At 37.4% G+C, this 11704-nt stretch overlaps 1 protein-coding gene across 1 annotated transcript in view; it reads left to right on the top strand.

The window, feature by feature from the left end:
• The window catches only part of LOC142358572 (proteasome subunit beta type-3-like), a 361488-nt gene that overhangs the window by 233308 nt on the left and 116476 nt on the right, over positions 1-11704 (top strand). The gene's annotated exons all lie outside the window — the stretch shown is intronic.

Genomic DNA, 11704 nt, shown 5'->3' with positions numbered 1-11704 from the left:
GTAAACTTTTAAGTCAAAACCAAAAGTTCAAACAGTCGAAACTTTTGCTCATTTCCTTCATCAATAATTCGGGTACAATTCAACCTAAATTTGGTAAAAGTTAACTCATTAAGCACCTATTTGGGAAAAAGGCGGCGGAATTCACTTCTATCCTTTGCCAAATTGTTTCCTAGTCAAGGATTTTCGGAAAAAAAACAGGGAAAATGTTGTTCTGAAAATAAAAGGTCGGCAGTTAACTTTCGTAAAGGAAAAGAATTTACACTTAACCACGACAAAAGTCGGACTTTCAAACTGTCAATGTTAACAACGGTTGTCCAAATCGCACGGCAGCCAAAAAGCTACTTCCAAATAGACTACTGCCTCAAATTTCTCTTCTTTGAGGTCAAAACTTTCTTCGACATTAATCACGTTTCTGCTATCTGAACTGGAAGTCCAGCTTTCGTTTTATGGTTACATGCAATCATCAAATAATCTTCTGGAATATATCCTCTGGCTGAAAAGACCCAGTCATACTGGTCCGGAAACTTTCTCCGCATTTAATATCTAGAGAATTGTTCAATGTAGCCCCACATATAATCATTCTAGGTTTTATTCAATTCCAATGCGTCTGAGCGGGATATCCCTTGTACTTCTAATATAGACCGCTACATTCAATAGTGATTTTTGTATGAAAGAACTGTAGGGGCTCTACACTCAGATAACGCCATGTTTAAGCCCTATGTTAAGGTCTTCCAGTAAAATTGCGGATTCTTTTGCCTCTTCTGCAATTTGGCCCAATGTATGTATGAATAAGGGAACGTGGGGGATTTACGTTTCCAAAACAGAAATTTGTGTGTCCTACTAGATAAGAAATTCTAGTTTTTATAACTTGTAAGCTTGTGGGAATTTTGTCTTGTTTATTCTCACAATTCTAGGAAAATTGGTAATTCCAGCTAATATGCGTGTAAGCGAATTGTTCCCTGCGTGAAATATTTGGTCGCTCAGCTGTTAACAGAAATAAAAAGACATAAAGGGAGATTTCGCCGCCAATTTTTGTGGTCTGAGAGTAATTTATGAACCACTGGGCAACAAAAGGTAACAGTGCAGGTTGCGTGGGTTGCGGGGTTGGGGGGGGGGGGGGGGTTGAAATAACTAATTTTGAATAGATTAAATTCCAGAGGTGTCTCACTAAAGCATGAATAGTTTTCGTGGGTATTCCGTTGGGAAGAGCTGAAAGCGCGATGACTAGGTTACAAGTTAGAAGTTATGCTTACTTAATTAAACTAGTACTAACAGTATTAGATGACGACAGTGGCCTTAAGCTGAGTTCCCAGACAGTAGCACATGGATTGGAAGTGTCTGACCAACAATACATGATCTCCCCAAATGTCTGGAAAGTCGCATGAAAGCATGATCACAAATCGCACACAAAACTAATTCCATACATTTTATGCATGGAAAAACGGTTTTCAATTCGCATATTCCCATCCATGATTGGGGGTCTTTTCTTTTATAATCCTACCACCAAATTATAGCCACCCGTTACGGTAAATGGGGCTGTATGTTTATGCCCATTAAGCTGGGGGTGCTAATTAAGGAAAGCCCGGTCATTGTCATAAGCAAAATCACAATTGTTATTGTTTAGCACGCAGGATTCGCACACACCAGGATGAGATCCCAGATAAAAGTGACTATAGGAACAGGTCGGCCGACAAGGGGCGCGTTCCAGGGCATTCCCAGACCAGCATTAAAATGCAAAAACACACGGAAGTCTGGTCAATCACGTGCGTGGACAAAGTCGGATCTGGGCGGATTTATCAGAGGTCATTTCAGTAGGTCATTTTCCAATCACAGGCCTTTATGCCTTTATGGTGTTGCGCTTTTTGATCAGAGCTCAGTTTAGTCTTAGACCTCAGCCAGGGATCTCTTTTGATCATTCGCTGGCCTTTTTTATTCATAGTCACCTTAGCGGTTCTGGTATTTATTAAGAAGAACTTAAAAATTCAACTGAAATAACCTAGAATTTGCTCGTCAATCTCAGTCAAATTTGCCCAAAGTTACACATTTTCTCAGTAAAGAGCTCCCTCAAATTTTTCTGAATTAACTGCGGCATGCATGCAGTGGGAAAAATTCAACGCAAGAGTGACAACCCCAACGATCTAGGCAGAATTGGATTTTAAAATGCGGAATATAAGCAACAAAATCCTGAAATTGAACTTTTCATGAACTAGAAATGTTGGCAGTGTGAAAGGGATCCAATGAGAATTAACCTACCAAATATTAAGAATAAAGATTTAAGAAATAGAGAGAATATGATAAAATAGATGAAGTCAAGTTTGATCGAGTGAGTAGAACTCAAAAACTCAACGCTACGCTAATCCCTCTCCAAAAAACAAATATCCTCATCCTCACAGATCCTATCTCAAGTTTGAGGCTGTATCGGAGGAACGGGAAATATTATTCTCAAAAACTCATTTTCCTCAAATGTATTTCACAATTTCCGACAAAGTCAATTCCTTCCACCAGTTATTTCCAAAAAAACTAAACTTTTTTTGTGTTTGTATACTTCTATGCTTGCGAAGCCTGTTTAACAAAAAAAAACAACGCTGATTTTTTTACAAGATAAAATACACAATTGGGTGACTTATATAGACATTTTGATTAGCATAATTGTATTCCACTTCCAATAATCTTCTGCAGATCGTAATAAATGAATATTGTGATATATCGAGAAGTGGCCAAAATAGCAACTTAAGTTTAAACTTCGATTAACAAAAGAAAACTTTCTTACCTGATGTTTTGTGAAGTGAAATTGAATAATGACTTCTAATTTGAACCGAATCGTCTATGCAAATTTGTTCATACCACAAGTTTATCAGTGTACATAAACCATAAATTTGTGTGATAGATTCGACCTTCCCACCACCAGATATGATCAAAAACCAACTCTCCGACCCTCCCAGTAGATAGAAATGACATGTTCTCAGGTAGGGAGAACAATGTGTTAAGTGCAAAAAACTGCACTAGTACTTGCCATATACGGCAAGGGGAAAAACTTGATCACAGCTAAGGTGTAAATTAACCCATATCAGTTATATATATCCATCGACGGATCTGTAAATTTTCATACTGATACGGACTATAAATACCTGTGAAACTTTGTACATTTAGGCCATTTTGAATTCAGTTAATAAAATAATAAAATTTTTGTTACTCGTGCTCGAGACCACGACAATGGTGTCCGGACCACCAAACGACCGACAAACCATGGATTTGCAGAATGCTGAATCCTGTACTGCGTGGATCATGTCTTTTGTGGCGAAATGTCGCGCAGAGAAGAAAGAAGATAAAGTCAACACCCACGGTACAATCGTGGACCTACAGGTAACAAATCTCTTTCTTCTCATATCCGGCTAGGACGCACTTCTTAAACTTAGGAGCCTTATGAGCCCTAAAAAATTATTAGATACTTCTTTTAAAGAGATCAGACAAGCAAATCAAAATTATATTTCCCCTAAAGAGAGAGTAGAAACGGCAGAAAAAGGCCAAATTTCTGTCCATTGTCCAAGGCGTTCGAGAATCTGACGACAATTTTCTAGCGCGCTTTAGAGAAGAAACACGTTATTGTGACTTCGAAAAACTTAAAACAGTAGCAAACCCTGAGGAAGAGTTGGTAAAAATTAAATTTCTCTCAGGTTTGAGAGACCCTGAGGCCATATTAAGACTATTAGACGGCATTAAGACTGAGCCAATGATGTATCTGTCTGAAATAACAGAGAGCTTACAGTTCAGACTGCAAGCAATAGCTTTTTCGAGTTCCTCAACAGGTAATGGACCATTTGCAATAAAAGAAGAAGTGGGATACAACCTCAAAAAGACCTTCAGAAAACCAAGTGAAAAGTTCACTGGTAAGAAAGGCAATGGTAACTTGTGTAATAGATGTGGAGGTAAGCCACAGTAGCAAGCCGTGTCCGGCTTTGAACAAGAAATGTAACACATGTGATAAGGATGGGCATTTTTGAAAAATGTGCAGAAGTAAAACCCAGCCTAAGTCAGGTAAGTCAGACCAGCCCAACAATTTCTGCGAGGAAGAGGTTAAGTTGTCTGGTCAAAAATCATCCGAAATGGAGATGGGAATAAACAATGCACGGGAAAACGTGTTTAAAATGTCAATGACATGGGAGTATATTACAGTAAAAGACCAAAAAATAGAAAAAAAAAAACAAAATGATACCGCTGCTGATAGCACCGTGATATCATCAATAATCTGGACTGAGCTTGGTAAACCTCAGTTAAATGGGAAAGTCAGACGTCTTGATGCCTATAACGGTCCTCAAGTGACGCTTCTGGGATCACTAACATGTGATGTTGAGTAGAAGGGAAGCAAGTATAGGCAACAACAACTAGCAGTTGTGCAATCTGACAAAAAATTTGGGCTACTCGGTAGAGACATATTACCCCAAAAAGGCATCAATGCAGTGAGTGATGAAAGACTACCTGCAGTCAAAGGATACAAAGCGCATGTGAAACACTTACCGAGATCACAGCCAATATTCTGCAAGGCCAGAAAGATACCTCTACCTCTCCAAGACAGGGTCAAAGAGATGCTTGAGACAATGGTACGACAGGGCATCTTGGGGCCAGTACAACCTGGCGGGGCCACAAATGCATCACCAGTAGTGTGTCAGCGGAAGAAAAATGGAGCTCTGAGACTATGCGTGGACCTGAAAGTTCACATCAATTGCAAAGTTATGGACCAGGACTATGCAATCCCAGACATGGAGACCATTTTCCATAATCTCCATGGGGCCTCTCACTTTATAAAAATTGACTTATCAGACGCATACTGTCAAATTAAGTTGGACAAGGATGCAAAAGAGACATGCACAATCAACACATCGCAAGGATTGTTCAAGATGTGCAAGCTTCCTCAGGGCCTAAATAACTCTTCATCAATCTTTCAGAATCGCATTGAGCCCACTCTCAAAGGAATAAAGGGCGTGGTCATCTTCCAAAACGACGTCCTGGTAGATGGAACAACAAAAGATCAATACGAAGAACGAAGGCTTGCAGTCGATAGTCGGCTATTTGAAAAAAAGTTCACCATCAATGAGAAGAAATCCAACTCAAAAACAGTTTCAAGCGTAAGTTTTCTTAATTACTCTGTTTCCAAGGAAGGAATAGCACCTGATCCTAAACATGCTGAGAAAATCAAAAATGCAAAATCGCCATCAAATATGAAACAACTCGAGTTTTTTGTCGGCTTAGCAAATTTTTATGATCAAATGATACCAGATTTTGCAACAAAAATGCTACCCTAAACGAAATTCGAAAAGAAAAATTCAGATGGGAGAAAGAAGAGCAAAATGCTTTTGAAAACATCAAAAACGAGTTATGTGCTCACCCTCATGTACAACCTTACAGCTTGACGAAGGAACAACCGTGACAGCAGACGCCTCAGAGAAAGCTATAGGCAGGGTACTCTCACAAGAAGGACATCCTGTGATCAACGTCTAGAGGAAGCTATCACAATCCGAACAAAATTACTCCAATTTTGAGCGAGAAGCACTTGCAATTGTCTTTGTGGTCACTAGATTGAAACAATTCCTACTCGGAAGAAGATTCACTCTACAGACTGTCCACAAACCTCTCAAATATCTCTTCATCGCAGACGAAAAAATTCCGAAAACAGCATCAGAAAAATTTACGAGATGGGCGATAGCGCTGATGGGATTTGATTTCGAATTGAAATATACAACCGGTAAATAGATCCCCACGCTGAAGCTCTGAGCAGACGAGACTTCAACGACGACGCCCACAATTATCGAGTCTGCTTTGCTCTTGACAATATCTACTTTGTCCAATCCAACTTAGTTACCAAGTCAGACATCAAAACTGAGCTGGGATCGAATCGACTCTTTCAATATGTCATCAAAAGAAGAAAAGCGGCATGTGGAAACAGTGCTCAGAAGCAGAGAAAGATTTTGAGCAACAGAAAGACGCCTTGACCATTCACAATGGAATCATTTTTCGAGCAGTTGAGCCTTTCATTCAACACAAACTAAGACCCATGGTGATGGCCAAAGCTCGTGAGACTCGCCCAGGCAAAAATGCAACTGAAACAGCAGTTCGAATGATAGCGTGGTGACTTTGCATCAGTCAAGGTGTTCTTCGATATGTTAGTAAATGTAAGGAATGCCAAGAAAACAGGCCTAGCCCTGGGGAAAGCAGTATCTACTTGGCCGGAAGCTGAAGTTTGGGAAAGACTCAGCATGGACTGGGGCTACGTTAAGGATCAAGGTAATATTTTAGTGATAGTAGACGCGAGATCAGGTTGGATAGAAGCCTTCCCTGCGGGAAATAGAACCTCACAAACAGTGAAGGTGCACTTGAGTCAAATTTTTGCAAGATTTGGGATACCAAGAATATTAGTATCAGACAACGGTCCTGAGTTTGTGATCAGTGACCTAAAGCAATGGTGTGAATCAATGGGGATTAAAAAGATGGAATCTCCCATCTACCATCCGAGAGCAAATGGGATTGTTGAACGAGCGGTCCAAACAGTGAAACGGGCTATTCGAACCTGGAGTTCAAATCTGAATGTGTCATTTGGCGCTTTCCTACAGCGGGCTTTGATGTCACATCGGATCACTTCCAAGACGGGGGGCAAAACTCCTGTAGAACTTTTACTGGGACGCAAAGTAAGACTTCCAGCAGTCACTGATTTTGATCTGTGTGAACGAGTTCTTTTCAAACCGAAGAACAGTTCACCAAAGGTTCCATCTATTTTCATTATCCGTAAAGGAATGAACACTTCATTCATTCAGCCGGAGAATTCAAACAAGACAGTGCTTAATAGTGACAACCAAACTGCAAAACCAATTGGAACCTGACGACAACAAGACTGAATCTACTGACTCAAGGTCTGAGAGCAGTAGGGGCGACATAGACGTGGCATCACCCAAATCTACTGAAGAAACATCAGTAGTTGAAGGGGAAGAACAACTTTCAGTGGCCACGAGATCATCAAGCAGAAAAAAACAACCAGAAGAATTTGGAGAAGCTATTCCTACAAACTTGCTTAAAAAGGAGAGAGGATGTGATATATCGAGAAGTGGCCAACTTAGCAACTTAAGTTAAAACTTCGATATGTAAAAAAAACTTTCTTAGCTGATGTTTGGTGAAGTTAAATTGAACAATGGTTTCAATTTTGAACCGACTCGTTGAATCAAATTTGTTCATACCACAAGTTCATCCAACAGACATAAACCGTAAATTTGTGTGATAGATTCGACCTTCCCACCACCAGATATGATCAAAAACCAACTCTCCGTCCCTCCCAGTAGATAGAAATGACATGTTCTCAGGTAGGGAGATTAATGTGTTAAGTGCAAAAAACTGCACTAGTACTTGCCATATACGGCAAGGGGGAAAACTTGTTCACAACTAAGGTGTAAATTAACCCATATCAGTTTATCTATATCTAGACGGATCTGTAAATTTTCATACTGATACGGACTATAAAGACCAGTGAAATTTTGTACATTTAGGCCATTTTGAATTCAATTTTAAAATAATAAAATTCTTGTTACTCGTGCTTGAGACCACGACAAATATACCATGTAATAAGGACAACAAAACGTGCACATTTTCTTAACATTTGGAACATCTAACCAAAAATTTACTCATACGTGTAAGAGCATAAATAAAGGCGTCTAGAGGAACTTGTATCCTGATTTCCTCTGCTGCTAAGCTTGAACAATTTCCGGGCTTATGTATTTTCTTTTTCTAGAGGAAAGCAATTCGTTGAACGAGATTGATTTGCTGTCTACAGGTGTTTTTATTCTTTTTTTGATCTCTTCATCTGCTTGCTAAAAACTTGCTGAAATAATAATCAATTAGATTGCGCGTTTTAACAGCTCAGAAACAAAGTTTTTTCATTGAGAAGAACTGATTTTGTGGCATTGATGCGAAAGATAGGTTTGCTCTAGTAGCTGCTACCGCAGTCATTACTGCTCCACAGGCGCCAGCTGTTGTCCAATGTAACATGTTTCTCAGAGGAAAACAATCAAAATGAAACAAGAGACGGATGGGAGAGCAATTGCAGACTTGAAAATCGCACTTATTCCTTGTGCAACAACCCTATTTTTGATTGAATGTGGATGCCTTCGAAGAAGTTGTCAAAAAATGTAGGGAGAAGAACGCTTAGAAGGTGTTTATGACTGGACATCTGTTTGGCGTATCCGAGAACACTTTGCCAAAAACTTTTGAAGAGGAAAAAATATCTGGGCCTAACAGTAATAATGAATGGGTAGCAAAATGAAATCCAAGACTTTCGATTACAAAAAATTGCTGAAACAGCCCTTTTCAAACTTTGAACGAAATAATTGACAGTGATTGAAAAATAGATCAAAAAGCCAAAATTAAATTTTGCTGCATTTCACGCCAAATCATGTCCGACTATAAATCGAATTGAGGAGCTTCTCAATTAATACGCATAGTATAGTTCTTTTGTAATGTCAAACTTTATTTTTCTCTGAAAATTTTATTTCAGATTCCCTACATTTTACATATCACAGATATAAATAAATCAGAAAATTAACCATATGTTCGTGGTTTTTCAGGAGAAGCACTTGTCAATTTTGACGTCAACTTTTTGAGTTAAATTGCGTTTTGAATTTTTTGGTTTTCAAATTATGCAGCTATCATAAGCAGTAGTAAATATATAGCAGCGTCAATATGTTTAACTAAAAATCTTGAACAACTCGATTTTTTCAATAAATTTGACTTAAACAATTATGCATCAAAAGCCACAAGTCCTTTAGTAAATGGGCAAAAACTGCACTTTTACTTTTGCCCAGACCACTTGTTTGAAATATGGAAAATTAAAACAACAAGAAGATTTTGAAACCTGTTAACAGCAAAATTTGCTCGGAGCAAAACTTTCTTGGTTTCAGTTTGGAATTTTAGAAACTACTTTCCATAGGTTTGCTTCAAATTTTATTTCAGAAGAAGAGCTATGCTCTTATTCGATTCTGAGAAATACTTCTCAGAGAAAAGACACTTAGATACGTTTGGCACAACAATGTGAAAAACACATTTTGAAAAATTTATTGGCTCTACCTAATCCCAATTTAGTAGCAAACCACTACAAACAATGACAATAACGTTATTAGTATATGGAAGAACGTAACGCATTGCTGTTAATTTTGGTTAAAAAGTGTTGTAATCTTGAAAATTTACTTCTCAAAAAGTCATTTCCTTCAATTATCTCACACAAATACAAGCGTGTTAATTTTGCCAACTATTGTTTCCAACAAAAGTTTGAATTTGAAATTTCAGTTCATGATTTTAGAGAAAAGCAATCACAAAAACTAAGCGACCTAGGTTTGGGCAGAAACTTGTCCAGGAAAATATTGATGTTCATATAGTGCAGCGATCTTAAACACTTGGTGGTATGGAGAGGAGTTAAATTTTTAAGTGAAAAAATTGTTTGTTTTCATCAGATTTACGTTGGCAACTAGACAGCAAAAACACCAAGCCCTTGAAGAAGCATGCAATTACTCGAGCACTTATATTTGCCGGGACTCCACTTTTGTAATACGGAAAATACCAATCATCAGAAAAAAATTTAAAACTGTTGGCAGTATTTACAGAATTGATCGGAGGAGAGCTTTCCCGATTGATGTCTGTTTGTGCTAGATGTTTTCTAAAACTGTGTTTTGAAATATAATTTTAAAAAGCTTGATGCTTTTACTTGACTCCAGAAAATTGTTCTTAGGGACATGACACCAAAAATTTATTGTCACAAAAATCCGAAAAAAAAATATTTAAAAAAAATTAAGGGCTCTGCTGACACCTGATTAAGATAGGTTACTAAAATTGGCACAAAGAAGAAGTTATTTTGGGGGGAATAGATTTTTGCTACGCATGCCAACAACATCCGTACGAATGATCTTCAATGCGAGAAAATCCAGACGATGGTATCAACGGAAGATATTGGCAAAAATCAAAAAGATTCAATATGAACCTTCAATTGATTAGCAATATGAGTTAGCAGGAATAAAATATAGAAGGTTGATCAGAAGAGTTAATGAGTCAAACCTTCTTACGTTCTCCGTTACTTTCAGATTTTGTCTAAATCGGAGGAACGGGAAGAAATTGATGTAAACATTTTTTTTCTCATAATTTTTTTTCTTTTGTTTCCCAAATCTTCTGAAAACTAAATTCTGCAAATTATTTTCCTCCAAAAGAATTTGAATTTTCTTTTTGTTTACTTATATGCTTGTAAAATCTATTCAACCAAAAAAAAGTTTCACTTGAATTCATTTACGGTGTGGTATTTTAACAAATTAAAAAGCAAAATCGACTGATAAATATGGCAGCACCGATTCGATTAAATATATTCAACACCAACTTAACTGGTCAAAATTTTGGCAGCTGTTTTAATTTCTCATCTCATAGGGTCATATTTATATCAAAACGGTAAGATTTATTTGAGTTTGAAAAAACCTAACCAAAATGTTCACTTACATGGCTTTGAGGATCTGCCTACAGGATTTATTCGCTCACGGGTCGTCGCATCTTGATAAACTTGCATCCTCATTTCTTCTGAAGATAATTTTGAACATTTTTTGGTCCCAATTGATTTCTTTATCACGAGAATTTAATTTAACAAAACTGGTCTGCTGTTTATTGCTAACTTTTTTTGATTGTTTCATCTGTTCGCTCAAAACTAGCTAATCTTATAGGCAGTTAGGTTAGTCTTTTTAACAGTTCCAAAGCAAAATTTAATGGATGAACTGAGTTTGTTTCAATATTGCAGAGAAAAAGTTTCCACAAGTTACTCCTACCGTTAGCAATGGGGCTCATTGACCACTAACACCTGCTGTCTAATGTGGCAAATGCATATGGATAAAAGAACAAAAACTTAATAAGATTGCTCTCGAATAGGGCATGTACTGGTTGCTCTCCTATCAAAGTCAAGGGAAACTTTACACCACCTTGTTCGTTTCAGCGGTTTCAAATCTGTCTGGATATTGTGTTTTTGCAGTTAACTTATGTGAACTGTATTATCCGCTATACTGTAGAAAATTGGCACAAAGAAGAAGTTATTTTGGGGGGAATAGATTTTTGCTACGCATGCCAACAACATCGGTACGAATGATCTTCAATGCGAGAAAATCCAGACGATGGTATCAACGGAAGATATTGGCAAAAATCAAAAAGATTCAATATGAACCTTCAATTGATTAGCAATATGAGTTAGCAGGAATAAAATATAGAAGGTTGATCAGAAGAGTTAATGAGTCAAACCTTCTTACGTTCTCCGTTACTTTCAGATTTTGTCTAAATCGGAGGAACGGGAAGAAATTGATGTAAACATTTTTTTTCTCATAATTTTTTTTCTTTTGTTTCCCAAATCTTCTGAAAACTAAATTCTGCAAATTATTTTCCTCCAAAAGAATTTGAATTTTCTTTTTGTTTACTTATATGCTTGTAAAATCTATTCAACCAAAAAAAAAGTTTCACTTGAATTCATTTACGGTGTGGTATTTTAACAAATTAAAAAGCAAAATCGACTGATAAATATGGCAGCACCGATTCGATTAAATATATTCAACACCAACTTAACTGGTCAAAATTTTGGCAGCTGTTTTAATTTCTCATCTCATAGGGTCATATTTATATCAAAACGGTAAGATTTATTTGAGTTTGAAAAAAC

The sequence above is a fragment of the Convolutriloba macropyga genome, chromosome 2 (assembly GCF_964194025.1).
Source record: "Convolutriloba macropyga chromosome 2, txConMacr16.3, whole genome shotgun sequence".
In the NCBI taxonomy this organism is placed as follows: Eukaryota; Metazoa; Xenacoelomorpha; order Acoela; family Convolutidae; genus Convolutriloba; species Convolutriloba macropyga.
Note: the sequence above shows the minus strand (reverse complement) of the source record. Positions and strands in the feature narration are given on the sequence as shown.